We start from the raw sequence: 15683 nt of genomic DNA on the forward strand, positions 1-15683 counted from the left end.
TGGGGACATTGTAAGAACTATAAAGCTCATTTAAAAATTATTATCTATATTATCAATTATCTATATTATATAAAGTACAGTTAACAGCACATCAATCTATCCAAAATTATTGTAAACTCGCCGCTATTGTCTATTGTCGCCGCCGGGCGTTCACAAAGCGTAAAAAAACATCTTACCTGTGTTAAAGTTACTTCGATGTCAGATAGAAAAAAAACCCGTTCACACTGAGCACGCACCTGAAACAATGAAATTGAAACATTTCAACAAACACATCAACTCGACTTAATGACGACAATAAAACAACGCCGCCAGATGATATTATTACGATAACCGACCAGCCACTTGTAATGACACGTAAGACCGCAATTCCATTGTTGAGCGACACTATACTATACATAGAGGCTACGCTGCGTCCGTGAATCCTTAGCTACACATCGATCGTATAATCTATGGTGCATGAAATATATTGTACATAGGTGTACTGTAAATAACATTTTATGCTCGTCGAATAAGGTATGTACATAATTAAGTAATATTAAGTTTCTGTGTAAGTGAATAACATATTAACAGGTATATTCTTTTGAGAAATAAATTATTTAATTCTATCATAGCTCCTGGTGGTTACTTCGTTATTTCTTTTTAATATAATTGAGACAATTTTAATATATAATATATCAGGACAAATCACACAGATTGAGTTGGCCCCAAAGTTCGAGATTTGTGTTACAGGTTACTAATTCAACGACATATATTTTATAACATAAACAATATATAGATAAACAACCAAGACCCAGGTCAATTTGAAAAAGTTCATTTTCTATCTTGACCCGACTGATTCCTTTGTGTGTGATCTGATGATTATAGCTTAGTAATTGAACTCAAATCGGCATTACTTTGATTTTTTTTTATTTTCAAACTCAATTTTTTCGCATCTTTAGTCCACAGCGTAAACTCTAGATTATATACGTGTAATAAGAATTAAAATCTTATTTTAACTGGTTACCTATCCAAGACCCAATGCATTAAGAATATTTAACTACATATCTTAACATACAGATGCGACGAAATTACCATTATACCACAGAATACTACTTAGTATATTATCGTGTACACGCACTAATGGAGGGCCGCCTTAACAACTTGTGTCTATTTTGATATTTTTCACTTTGTCGGCAGGAATATAGACCGGCATTCCTGACATTAGCTGCGGTTGCATCTCTTGCACCGAAATGGGAGATATTATCTAGGCAGTCACTGTCTAAATGACTTTTGTCTGTTTTATGCATATATTTGGATGTAATCGCATGTCAAGAAATGGTCGGATCTTTGAACTTTTTTACTACGAAACTTAATTTAATTAAGACTATTTAACTTGGAAAACAAGAAGTAAATAGAAACAATAAAATTTAGCAAAAATTAGAGCATTTTTACATTGTAATAAATTTCATTTCCATAATATGTAATTAATAAATTATTAGAATTGTCATTAAACCCACTTACACCATCTAATCGAGCGAATATTTTACACATCTACGTAAAATAGAACACTATTCTACATTATTGTCAGTAATAAAATCACTATCATAGGTTAAGACAATACATTTAACAAGAACATTTTTTTACAATTTAGCGCGAACACCTAACAAGTCATACATACATACATACTTAATTGTATTTCCACGTAACTTAATCGAACATATAAAAAACTAGCAACCCGTCTCCGCTTCGCTCGGGTAAAACCATAAGAAAAGCCTATATCACTCCTCAAGGTTTCGCCTATCTCTGTGCCAATTTCATCAAAATCGGTCCAATATTTTTTGAGTTTATTCATGACAAATAAAACAACAAAAATACAAATGTTTTCTCTTAATAATAATAATGTTAATATGGACTACATTAGCTTTCCCTTCACTACACAAAATCATACACGTGAAATTTATCATTAATCCCATCTCTGATTGCGCAAGCTGCGGCCTGTCGTCGGATCTAACACTCATTGATTTGCACACACAAAGGAATTTCAACTTTAAAGTACAGCTCATAAAGTCTTAATCCTGTTTAGAATCCATAAAACCTGCCATTCACACTCAATTTATGGCCTATTTGTAATTATTGTTAGTATCTTAGGCAACGACGAATGAAATATTTCCATGAGATAAACGCGGAATATTAGTTATAGTTTAATAAGAGTACTCGTATATATATATCTTGTCACAAACATGAGTCCTTTTAATTCATTCTTCTTATAAGATTCATCACGGCTGAGGGTCGAGGCCATTATGTGGAATAAAACACACACAACAACTTCCTGGGCACAATTGATGGAGCGGTTTGCCATTGCCTTCTCCATTTCACTAGATAAATCATCAATTAGAGTGCAGATTTTCAGTCATTTTTCACACGATGTTGCCCTTCAATGGAAGCAAGCATATTCCCGGTTTTGTTCGGGGTCGTGAAGCCGCGAAAAATAACCTTAAAATTTTGAAGATTCGATTGCATCAACCTCCTTATGAATGCTATGATTTCCAATTTTACATAAAACTTAGAACAATAAAGGAAACAATAATGACGAGAAATAAACGAAAAGTACAGGATGCATCACGTGTTTGTGTAACGTGTGTGTAATCTGTAAAGTGAGTGTGTAAGAAACCTTACACTACGTTTTCGATGTAACAAACAAAATTACATAGTGCGTGACATTGTAGACAGTAGACAATACAGTTTTGGCCAGCAGTCTCACGGGCCACATCCTTGGAGCCAGTTGATCACCATTAAAACAAACAAGTTTCGAAAATAATCGAGCGGCGATTGTTCGGGAACCGCGCAAGGTGCCGCGGCCGTGGGAGAATTCGGAGGTGGGGGCTGGTGCGAGTCACAGGCGGTAGCGATGGTTCCGTTACGGCTTGTGCGCAACTTACACATCTTTGGATGTTTTTTAAGGCTCAAAGGGTGAATTTCACGATAATTTGAACGCGGCGTGTAGCGTTTCATTAGTATGTTTTTTTAATAAAGAATATATATTTTTATTTATATATATTTATTATAATTAAACATTTATAAAATTAATATTGTACCAGTACTTTACTTATTTGCATAATAGGATAATTAAATTGATTACTGTATATGGTGCATGTTAATAAAAACAAATGACAGCCCGCATCGTAAATCAGCGTCAGTCAATTCATTATTTTAAAATTTGGTTGAAAAAAACAATTGTGACAGAAAAAGACATCAAAGTTGAAATTCACAATGGACCAAAATACGACTATTTTTTCATCTAATTTATTCTATATCCCCTAGATGTTCATATTATCAAAACAACGCACATGTTATTGAAATAGAGTACACTGGCTCCATGACGGTCACACTCTAGCCTTGAAGTCAGTATAAGCTTCCCAGGAAAACGTTCCATATTATATCTTTCAGCAAAAGTATTGGAGGAAGTCGAAAATTATATCTTTCTTCACTTAGACCACAGACAAAAGCTGCATCTTACGCAAGGCTCGCCGCGCCCGCACGCGATACCGCCTCGCCTCGGACAAAACGAAGAATTCGCAATCGAAATACTAACTCTAACTGGCCGGTAGAGGATATTGCTTTCTCGTAATTTCATAGGATTTTTTCCTATGAAATTGCGAGAATACAACATACAATATTTCAATTTGATAGGTAAAAACAGACAAATACTCACCGTAAATAATGAACCGCCTATAAGAAAATTGGAATATTATTGAAATTTGGACGCTTCTAGCTAATTAAAGCCTAATTAAATCATTTATCGATTTCTTTCAATATATACTTAGTGACAACTAAAAATATACCACAGGAAATTATACTTTTAGAAGCATTTTATTAGGTAGTTATTATAGATAGATTTCCATTAAACAAAATCGAAGTAAAGTTTCCCAGAATTTAAAAGCATTTGGTATGTTTTTATTTTGTCCCCATTGATAAATAGAACAAGACGTCATGATTGTCAACCTATTTTATTACCTAAACAGACAAAGTGTGTTCAGTTATGGTGGTTCTCAGATCGTTTCGACCGTTGCCGTCGTGCGCGCTCTTATTACGACCCGACAATTTTCTTGAGGGAGGAATCATTTCCAAAATCATTAATTCATTAAATCGACATTACCACTGTGCAGATTAATTAAAGTCTGATAGTTTAACAATTTTTGGCTTTGTTAAAATCTGAAAAATTGTAATGACAGCGCGGCCGTAGCGGTCGAAACGCTCTGAGAAACATCCTTATGGGAAAGTAATCAAGGACAAGACAATTCTTCTCTAGTCGTATTCCTCATGGCTGAGGGTCGTAGTCGTTACGTGGAATGAAACACACACAACAGCTTTCTTGGCACTATTAATGAATTTGCCATTGCCTTCTCCACTTCAGACACAAGTTATAATCAACCAGTGTGCAGGTTTCCTCACGATGTTTTCCTTCACCGGAAGCAGCTGGTCGACTAGGAAAACTATATGGTATAGTAGTAAATAACAAACTCATGTGGCACGAGTAGGATTCGAACCTGGGACTTTCCGGTCCACAGGCGGGCGTCTTAACCATTACACCACCTGCGCTTCCCAAATACTGCATCAATATCATACGATAAAAAATGAAATACTAAAATTTTCGCCTGCTCTAAAAAAACTATATATTCCCATACAACGACCATTCTTTTCAACTACACCTACTTACCCACACATAACTTAGAACAGAATTTTCACACCTGGCCCCAGAAATAACTCATTAGACTTTTCTATTAAAACTTTCTCTTAACGTAACTCAAAATGACTTAATTGCTATTGGACAATAGGGTGGGAACTTCGCAGGCTTTCGGCTTGCACGAGACAATCAAATATGTGAGCAAACTACAGTTACGCAAGTACATATGTCAATAACGCATCATCTTTTATTTTATTTACTTTTCCTATAATGTATGTAATTGAATGAATGAATGAATGAATGAATGAATCAATTAATTAATTAATTAATTAATTAAAGAATTAATGAATTAATGAATGGATGGATGAATGGATGGATGGATGAATGAATGAATGAAGAATGAATGAATGAATGAATGAATGAATGAATGAATGAATGGATGAATGAATGAATGAATGAATGAATGAATGAATGAATGAATTATTTATTTATTTATAAACTTGCGCGTGTACAAAAATAATTTACTAGTTGGCTCCACACTAGGCTGCAAGCCTGTCCTGTGGCTGCCAAAAACAGGTTAACAATGTTGATTTAAAAAGCCAATGACAATTTATTGTTAATTTGTGATTATTGTAGCTTTTAACGCCTGAAACACAGGGTTGATTTATTTACATCCTAGTTCAGGCACCTTATTAATTTGTTGTTATTAATCCTTTTATTTATACGCTTATTTCTGGTAATTTATTATCCTGTAAGAATTTAATAAATAAATTTCATTATTTATTATTATATACATTGGTAAAAAAAATACAAAGAAAATCTGGATAAATAACAACATAAAAATTATGAAAAGATGAAAGGTTATCGCCTTCAAATCACAGATATTTATGTGGAGGAAATTGAATGTCTGTGCTTCATATATAGCATAAGCTAGATTTAATCTACGTTCTATTTTTAATTATACTAAAACTAGCGATCCGGCCCGTCTTCGCACAGGTGCAACATTATGCGTGATATAAACCTTCCCTTTGAATCACTCTGTGTATTCAAAATACTCGGATCAAAATCCGTTGCGTAGATTTAAAGATCTATGTATAAGTACATAGGGACAGACAGAGAGATGGAAGATACTTTGTTTTATACCACGAGCGCACATTGCGAATTGGCGGGTTTAAACGACTGCGGATACAACCAAGACCAACGGCTTCACGTGCCTTCCGAAGCACGGAGGAGCTCAACATAATTTGGTCACCCATCCAATGACCGACCACTGTGAGCGTGTCCTAATCGCTGTCACAGGCCGAGTGCGCTAACCATTGCGCCATTTAACTCCTCACACAAGACAATAAGAACTTGACCGTCACACTTGATCTGCTGCCCGCTGTACATCGCCATAACTGCTCTAATAATGCCGATTACGGTACTGCGTTGATTAGACAATTACGTCACTGGCGTTGTGATCTGTGAGCCGAGAGTGATGCACTCCCGTTAACTATCGTGGATTTGATACCATTTCAAAGTGAAGTCAAGATTCCATGAAATATCTGTCTGCGAAATCGAAATATCGGCTGCCATAAATTATGCGAAGATTATTATTAAATGTAATAAAGCTTTAATGCTGTTTCAATGTTTAAATTTCAATACATTTAATTTATTCACTTTGGTCCTTCGCAGTTTGTCTTTCGACATAGGCCTCTACTGGGGCCTTAAGGATAATCAATATTTAATATTTAAAATCGATATTTAAAATCCTGCTACAGGTGACAGCCGTTACATGAGACAATAATGTATTAATAACTAGCGGCCCGTGCCGGCTTCGCTCGGATAAAAACATAATAAATTATATACCTAAACCTTCCTCAGATACCACTCTATCTATTGGTGAGAACCGCATGAAAATCCATGCAGTAGTTTTTGAATTTATCGCAAACAGACAGACAGATTACCGGTGTATTGACTACCAATTTTTATTTATCGATCTTTAAAATTAAAAGGTGTTAGATGCTAAACGTGTATTACAATACTGTGACTGTTTATACAGTTAGTGTGTGTGTTTATACAACGCTTATGCGTTAAACATGCATGCATACACTTCGTTTATAACACAAATGAGTACGTTCTGTATTATACTTATAACAATTGCTTGGTTTCAAAGAAAAAAAAAAAAGAAAACACGACAAAAAATTGCAATAAGTAATTGCACACCAATGCGTGTGGTATTTATATATTTTCCGCGTACATTTGCTCATATGTGTTTATAAATTATATGTTGCGCAGAGCACTACTTAACGCTTTCAAATCATACATTTACATGAAATTACAATTACACACATTCATAATTGCCTTATTTTTACAGATTAAAACATTTTTAGTTTATCCACTAGCCTTTAGGTTTAGCATTTAGGTTATCCACTAGCTGCGCACCGGGGCTTCATTCCCGTGGGTATTTCGAGATAAAAAATACCATATGTGTTATTCCAGATAATATTCCACCCGTGTAGTAAATTTCATAACAATCCGTCCAGTAGATTTCGCGTGAAAAAGTAACAAACATATGCATCCTTACAAGTTTTCGCCGTTATAACATCGTAGGATCTGCAAATATAAATTACTGTGATATTTTTTATAATATTGATTTAAAAAGCCTTAAGCAACGTGGCCCATTTGATACAAAATAGATGAAGTTATTGTTATTCATTAATTAATATTCTTAAAGACTTATATCCTGCCCCCAAAGTTTCCCTTCTGTGAAAATTTTGGGACAGTACCTCAGGTACCTTAAGTGCTAGTCTAGGTTTCTACTTTTAAATGTATTGCAGTCTATCTACTAGATTTCGCATGAAGTAAACTTTCGTATTTATAATATTAATACTATTAGATAGCTTAGGTTAGGTCCTTTTCCGTTACAATTCTAAAATATTTACAGAAAAGAACACAGCAGCGAATGCTCTGAATGTACCGCGAGATGTCGACCTCGACCGGCGCAGATTGTGGTGCGGACTGTACACAGTACGAACAATAACGGCACCAGAATTCACTAGATCGATCATTCATTCTCTTCAATCTGCGTATTTTGATGTGTCAACGACCGGTGTGGAGTCTTGATGTAGAAGATGAAGGTGTTAAGGGGAACAACCCTCCCTATTTCAGGAATTATCCTAAAATATTGCTAATGCGAAAGTATGTTTGTTACTTGAAATTGCAGACATGTACGAGTAGTTTGCAGTGTTTAAGTTCGTTTAATTTTTTTATGTTTATATAATAGCTTCTCTCAATGACCGACTGTATTTAATGAGTTTGGTTAAATCTTCACGAGCTATGTGGTGAGATTACTATATCGAAAAGATTTTTTTCCATTTCCAGCACTTTCTTCGTAATCACTGGTTTAATGACTGTAGATCGGATGCGGTTTCGACGTTTCTCCGTCACATACGGTGTCACAGCGGCTGACAACCGAGACTGACATTGGTTTTATTTGGAAAAGTTATAAGTTCTCATATAATTTGTGTAATAAGTTACTTTCTTATTTCTTAACAAGTAGGTCAAAAACGACTTGCTCTAAAATAGACCAAAGCAATGGCTTACCATTTTTTAAATATAGGATTCTCGACAATATAATTCACACGTCAAATGAAGCGGCCGCCAATCCGCCTCGAGCCACGATCGAGTTGCTTGACAACTGCGACTGTTACATGTAATCATGTAAGTGAAACTTTCACTGAAATCAATCAAGATACTCGCCACGGGGTTTCTGGTACAGCCAACAGCACATAAACCTATCCAAATTCATCGCTATCAACATCGCCTTAAGGCCCACACAACGTAAGCTCACTGTACTATCAACAGCATAATAATTTAAGTCACCGTATATGTATATCTATTCAATGGCATTAAAGGCGAATTTGCAGTAAATTTCGATGTGTGGTAGGCTGTACAACCGAATTATGTAATTCATTTAATAGTAGTAACACCACTTGCAATTAATCTTTTAAAAAAATGTCTGGTTATCATGAGCGCTTTTAAAACTTGAATGAAACAGCTTTAGCAATTGTTATTGAAGAATGACTTCAATTCATTCATTATTAGATCCTCCTAACTAATATTATAAATGCGAAAGTAAGTTTGTTTGTTACCACTTAACGCTCTATCTACTCAATTAATATTCTCGAAATTTTGCACACATGTAGTTTGAAGTATAGAGAAGAACATAGGTTATTATTCATTCTGGAAAAATAACTGTTACCATAGTAAACGTCTACGGACGAAGCCGAGGGCAAAATGTAGTATGATATAAATTCAGGCTTAAGTTGAATAATTGAGAATATTTTTCGATAATATCATAATATATCTGCTAGTTGGTCAAAAACAGGTAACGAAATTTATATTGGTAAAGGAAAACTTAACACAAATTGAAAGTGAAAATATAGTAGGTAATTACCATGAAATTTATTATTACCGAGCCCATTAAAAATGGGATTTAGTCAAGAAGAAGAAAATAGGAGTTACTGCGCAGATAATGTGTAAAGATACATTTGTAATAAAATCTAACACATTACTTCTCTATACGATTAACATAGTTCCAATCACTAATGATGTGACGCAAAGCTTAATATCGTGTCGAAATGGAACGACAAAGTAGATCAATACAATCAACATCACTTGAGCGTTGCCTCACTTGGTATGATGTGCACACATAATCGTGATTTAAAATGGTTTTTCTAAGCAATTGAGTATATCTTTTATGTGATTCTTAGGCGTAAGAGCCTTTTGTATTGGATTGCCATTTTAAATTTAATTAATCGTAATCATTGAAAAGTTGAAATAATATTTTTGGGCCAAACTTTTATTCTCTTAGTTTCGCGGTGGCCAATATTTGACCTTGGGTCATTGACATTGCCTATTCCAAATTTCATCAAAACCTGCTTAGCAGTAGTAAGATACAGAGACAGACTTTCGTTTTTATAATATTAGTGATTAGTGAAGTATGTATACCCGAGTGATGAATTATTGTGGTCAAAAAATCTTGTTTTTATTAGGGCACATTTCTAGAAAAGCCTTTTTCTTCAATATATAAATTACCGCGCTCCAGAATAGAACTATGTTATGTTGCTATGTCCTCTGTACAAGGCGATTAAGGGACATCTAGCCTTGGCAACAATGACGTAGGTACCCAAAAAACTTCATAATGTTGTGGTTAATTTTTTCACGGCCTCACAGCTTCGAATGAAGACAGGATCATATGAGGATGAGAGAACTATAGGGCATGCGCTTTTAAAAACGTTTTGTTTTCAATTTCGATAATCACAACAATTGGCCAATTGCCCAAGCAAAGCCAGATGGCATCGCCAGTCGCAGCGGTCTCACGCTCCGATTTAGCAGCAATTAAAGCGATGTGTGCACGTCGCAACTAGATAAACAGCACTTAAGATAATGAGAATGTGATGTTGGCTATCAGAAATGTTTGAGTATCAAACTATCAACAGACAGACAAAACAACAAAATATTCATGTAAAATATTTCATTTGTTAAAAGAATGATTCTTAAAACAATTAAGACAAACAGGTTTGTTTATTTGTTAGTTTGTTACGTCTTCACGCGTTATCTACTCAACCAATTTTCTTGGGATTTTGTCTAAATGTAGCTTATAGTATGAAGAAGGACATAGGGTACTTTTCATCCCGGAAAAATAACTGTTACCGTGGAAAATTCTCGCGGGCGAAGGAGATAAGACAATTGAACACTAAAGAACCTGCACACTGGATACACTATTTAGTTTACTAGTGAGTATGTCACTACTTTCCATTAGATTGCGGTAAGTAGTTGTAAAAGTCATGTAACTAAAGGGAAAACTAAAGGGAAAATTTGAATAAATCGTTGGACATCGACCGCGAAAAATAACATACAATAACATCCTTACAAATTATAAAACAAACTCCTCTCTGCGTCTGTCTGTTCTTCTGTTTTCACTAATAGATTGTGTGTTGCTGGGGAAGCTTTCGGTGTGTAATGTATTGTTTTTACCCGAGCGAAGAAGGGACGGTCCGCTAGTAACCTAATAAAGTGTGTCGAGAACCAAAAATTGCAAGAAATTCTTGCTGGGAGGAAAAAATATTGCGTCACCATGGAAAAGTTTAAAGTAGTGTACCGTTGCATAATTTTACAGTATCGATATAGTAATGGGTGATTATGGAATCCAGTAATAAGCAGTAATATTTGTTTGCGTACGAATAATGCAATGTGTGTATAACTGACTCGCTTTATCTAAGTTGGTCAATCGTCTTTCTCTTGTTCATAAAATTGGTAAATGTTTGCTAAAACCTACTTTAATTAAAACACATTTGCATCCATGATGACCCCATTAACATTGTAAGCATTATGAACTTTGTGCTTGTCGGCGACTTTTTTTACTATTTAATATTTCCTCTGCCATCGATTGTAACTTCCGATACGACACGACCCTTTCCATCAACTGATCCGAGTCTGAAACAATTCTCCGACAATTGCTTCGTCCACGAACGTTTCGTCGACAGAATGTTTCGACATCGGGCGTTTGAACGACAGAACCCTTCAACTACGAACGATTCGCCGGCAGAATGTCTCCTCTATTCTGTTTCAGACTACATGTCCTTCGTGGCTTTCCTTCCCTATCCGTGTTTGGACTTTTAATTTTTAACCCTTGACGCAAAAATAGGGATGTAATAAGTTTAACGTGTCTTTCTGTGTATCTGTCTGTGGCATCGTCGTAGCTCCCAAACGGATGAACCGATTTTCGTTTATTTTTTTTTTGTGTTATAAATAATATTATTCCGAGAGTTCTTAGCTTATGTTTCATGAAAATCGGTTCAGCCATTCAACAGTTGTAGCGAAATGAATGTTGAAAGTCTTTTGTTGAAAGGGGTTTTTTAATTTGTCTAACAAATAATTATTATTTGAAGGCGATAGAGACAAGACGAGGAAAGATGTTTGGCCTCCTTATACGACACGATAATTTTATGATGATCCCAACACGAAAGAATAACATAAACGTAGAACGCGCCAGCTGTTTTTCCCGCATAAACTGTAAAAGTCAATCGAAGGAAAGGGTTAAACTGGAAATGCATCGCATTTATCACCATAGTTCTGAGCAAATATGATCAAGTGGCTGTCCGCTATCGATCATCGTTATCGCTAAATTGTGAAAAGTTAAAAAAGTGCTTGAAAAGCAATTTTCGCACGGGCGGAGCCTTGAGAAAACTCCCGACACAAATGTGGTTTATATCAACAAGGCTAGATGTAATTTCGCGATGAGTCACAAGATTCAGCGTTATCGCGAACACTCGCATTTATCTGGCGTCCTAACTGAACGACGATACGCAGCAACGCGCCGTGAGAGGCTGTGCGTGTATTACGGCCACAATTAAACTTTAATATTGATTTCCTCGCTGTTTGTGTTCCGTTGTTTCGCCCATGTAATTTTCCTACGGTAGTAGTACCTTTCTCGGGATAAAAGGTAGCCTATGTCCTTCTTCATACTTCTAACTAGATTTGAGTATTGCGTAGATAAAGCGTAAAGAGGTAACAAACGAACAAATAAACTATTTATTTCTTATCGACATTGTTATTGCTAACACTGGTATCAGAATTAATCAAGTCGCCTAAGGCATCTTATCATTTTTTACCACAAACAAACTTACTTTCGCCTTTATAATAATAGTTGGGATAACACCGCACTGCATTGCGTTTCTTATCGCGCACCTAGGACTATAGGCATGGTCACTGACCTATAGGTTTCCCAACTCGTTACAGAACCATTTCGCCTCATATTAATAACTCTGTTTCCCAATAGAACATTCTACTTTGATATCATTCTGGCGGTTACTTCGTTAACAATTAGATGGTACATCTTGATCTCAAGGTTGATAACGGAGTAGCTATTTAACTTAATTCAAAATCAGCAACTTAGAGCGTTTTTTTCGTGAAAATTTTGTTGTAAGTTAACCCCAAATGATATACAGGTTTTACTCTATCTACCGGTCGAAAGTTTTCGGAATCAGCTCATCAGAATATTATCCAGAACTTTTGCATGTCCGTAATCTGCAAACATGACGTGGTGTTCCCTAGCCCGTCCGCCATCTAGATATCCTGGGTTCGATTATCAGTGCGGAATACTGTTGCACTTTTCACAGATATTTCTCTGCAGTTCTGTTTGTTGTCCTTGCTCGTTTCAGTGCTTGTGCAATCCATACTAATAATACAAATGCGAAAGTCTGTCTGTTTCGCTTTCACGGCTAAACCTCTGGAGAGATTTTGACGAAATTTGGTATGCGTGCAGTTAAAGAACCCCGTTCAATTATAGTTGTTTTTTGGAAAAATAAGTAGCTATTTATTTTACAAAAAATGAACTCTTAAACAACTATAATAGGGGGTGAAAATATATGCGTACGAAGTTGCACTGAAAGCGTTAAAAATGGAAAACGAACATCGTTTGTCCTCTTTTCCTATAGAGTGTTGGTTACACTGGTGTCAGACTCTATTCATGTCGCCTAAAGGCATCTACTGCCAAATTACCAAGTCCGTTAAATTACATATTAATACATCAATAAATCAATTACTATACTTCGCCGTTCAGCGCACATTTCCTCATACAAATTAACGCCTTCAGTGCAACAAAGGGTAATAAAAGCAGGTCGAATTATGGTTTACTGTTGAAGCGATTACTGAACAGTTAGGGCACAAAATGGCCATGATGGTGGCAGGCCATTCATAAATGAAATATTTTTTAAAAAAAGCATTTACTTGCGACTTAGTTCGCGCGTAAGAATTCCGTTTTATCATTCCCGTTGGAGTTTCAGGAAATCTTCAAAAACAAGGAACCTGAATACGTAAATTCAGCTTTCTACACTCGGTGATTTCGGCTGCTATCTGTCAGTTCGCTACGGAAGTGTTTAAACTATTGATTTATTATACGGAGTTTTATTTTAACTATTGATTCTTAACTATGTATTCAGCCGCAGAAAATCAAATTTTGCCTTAAATCTAGTACGACCCTTGCCGCTGTCTACCACATGAGTGATAAAAAAGTGATTTTATTTCTATTATAAATTTCCCAAGATAAAAAAAGCCTATAGGTAAATATAGGGGAAAGAACATTTCATGTTATCCAACATTCTTGACAGTTAATAGCATATTTAGCAGGGTTACTATGTCAAGGAATCCGCTGCAAGTCACAGTTACAGTGTAATCACAGTGATCAGATGAAAGCCGGAACCGACAGTTAACCAACGCGGTTGTACCGATCCACGTTACTCTGTGGTTTACCCATTTCTGATAGTAAAAGCTTTCTAAGTAAAATAATTAGTTATAACCACATGATTTTACGATAGACTTCGAGAACCAATAATACTCGTACCTATTTACTTATTTGAATGACCCGCAATGGGCTCCGTATAAACTTAACTGTTTCAGTTAATTACAAGGATTTCGTTTAGCTGTTTATTACATTCTAACCCCGATATTACGTCGGATTATAAAATTAAATTTTAAATTCATCCATTTTAAATTCTACTAACATAGTTGTCTAAGTTTCTTACTAATATAATATGGACTTGTATTGTATATGTGCATAGTCTGAAATAAAATTTTTCATTTCATTTCATTTCATAAATTTCTCGAGTTATTTCTATAGTACGCGTTTGCTGGTACGGCCACGTTTTGCGTGAAACCAGCAAATTACGTAGGGGATAAATGTCTGGCTATGCCATTTCCTAAGGGCAGATGGGACAACTTAAAAAAGAAGCAGCCAGGATAATGAACAAATGAGAGAGCTTGCTATATTTCAGAAAATAGCATTACACATGGGTAAAGATAATCATAACGTATATCAATATAGTTTCAAATCAGAATCCGTGTAGGAAATTTTGCGAGATTGCGTAGAGTAACAAACATTATGCTTACATTGGTATGAATGTAAAATAGGATATTTTATTGCAATCTAAATTGAAACTACTTTCAACACTAGATGCAACAAGTAACGATCTTTTTTTATAGCAATCACGAACGCGTACTCGTACGACCTGACTATGCACAAATAACCAGTATGCTTAAAGATTAGACATAATTTTTTTCACTACTTCAATGCCTATTTTCCCCAGTTCTATAATTGCAAACAGCATTAAAAACTACACAAAGTTCGGATAAACGCAAATAAAATTTGACCTGATCAACAAAATAAATGAATAAATAAATAAAATAAAAGCCTTTCATTTTCAGACAACATGATCAATTGAAGGGTTGGTAGCACATTACACTAAGTCACAAAATCTAAATGTAATAACTTTTGTATATTTAATAGCGCTAATCTCTAGAACTACGATTACCACTGTAACAAGCTATCTTTGTTTCAACCGATGAAGTTTCTCTCCATATTTATAGCGAGAGAAACCAATCAGATCGCGATCTATAAGACTCTGATCATTCTGAAAGTCGGAGACAATGGACTAATGTAATTACATGTGATTACTGTAATAGATTTTTATGTCGATTACATACCATAAATAGTATATAATTAATGATTGAAAATGTGATCTTATTCTTGCTTCTGAAATTTCAAGATTTCCCTCGATTTATAAATAGATGCAATGCAATAATGATTTACGTATTTTATATGATTTTATATGCAATATTTATTTACCTAATAGGATTTTATGTTTTTCATCTATGGATTGAATTCGTGAGGAAATGTTTAGTTAAATTATTTGAATAGAAAGCAACTATAAATATTTCTTCAAAGACTGTCTTTTTATTTCTTTGACAAAAACACGTTTCGTTAACATCATCTATTGCGTATGTGAAATGACTCGGTCAGACTGTTATTTTTTTTTTAATTCTATCGCACAAAATACCCATTAGCAACGTAATTGCTTAAAAGTAATGCGCAGAATTTCGCCGTTATTTAAAAAAAAACAATAAAAGAAAAGTCATAATCATGTACAGAAGAGACGCGCGATAAAAGTTGCCTACTTTCGTCATTTAAAAAATAAAA

The 15683-nt window shown here is 35.0% G+C and overlaps 1 protein-coding gene across 5 annotated transcripts in view; it reads right to left on the bottom strand.

The window, feature by feature from the left end:
• Positions 1-15683, bottom strand: part of LOC128675607 (uncharacterized) — a 135305-nt gene that overhangs the window by 118828 nt on the left and 794 nt on the right. For 4 of the 5 annotated variants that reach the window (XM_053755139.2, XM_053755133.2, XM_053755124.2 and 1 more), the window contains exon 2: positions 177-236. The exons of the other annotated variant lie outside the window; for it this stretch is intronic. The gene's annotated coding sequence lies outside the window, so the exon portion shown is untranslated. The remainder of the gene's footprint in view (positions 1-176; positions 237-15683) is intronic. 5 annotated transcript variants of the gene reach the window in all.

The sequence above is a fragment of the Plodia interpunctella genome, chromosome 2 (genome assembly GCF_027563975.2).
Source record: "Plodia interpunctella isolate USDA-ARS_2022_Savannah chromosome 2, ilPloInte3.2, whole genome shotgun sequence".
Taxonomy (NCBI): Eukaryota; Metazoa; Arthropoda; class Insecta; order Lepidoptera; family Pyralidae; genus Plodia; species Plodia interpunctella.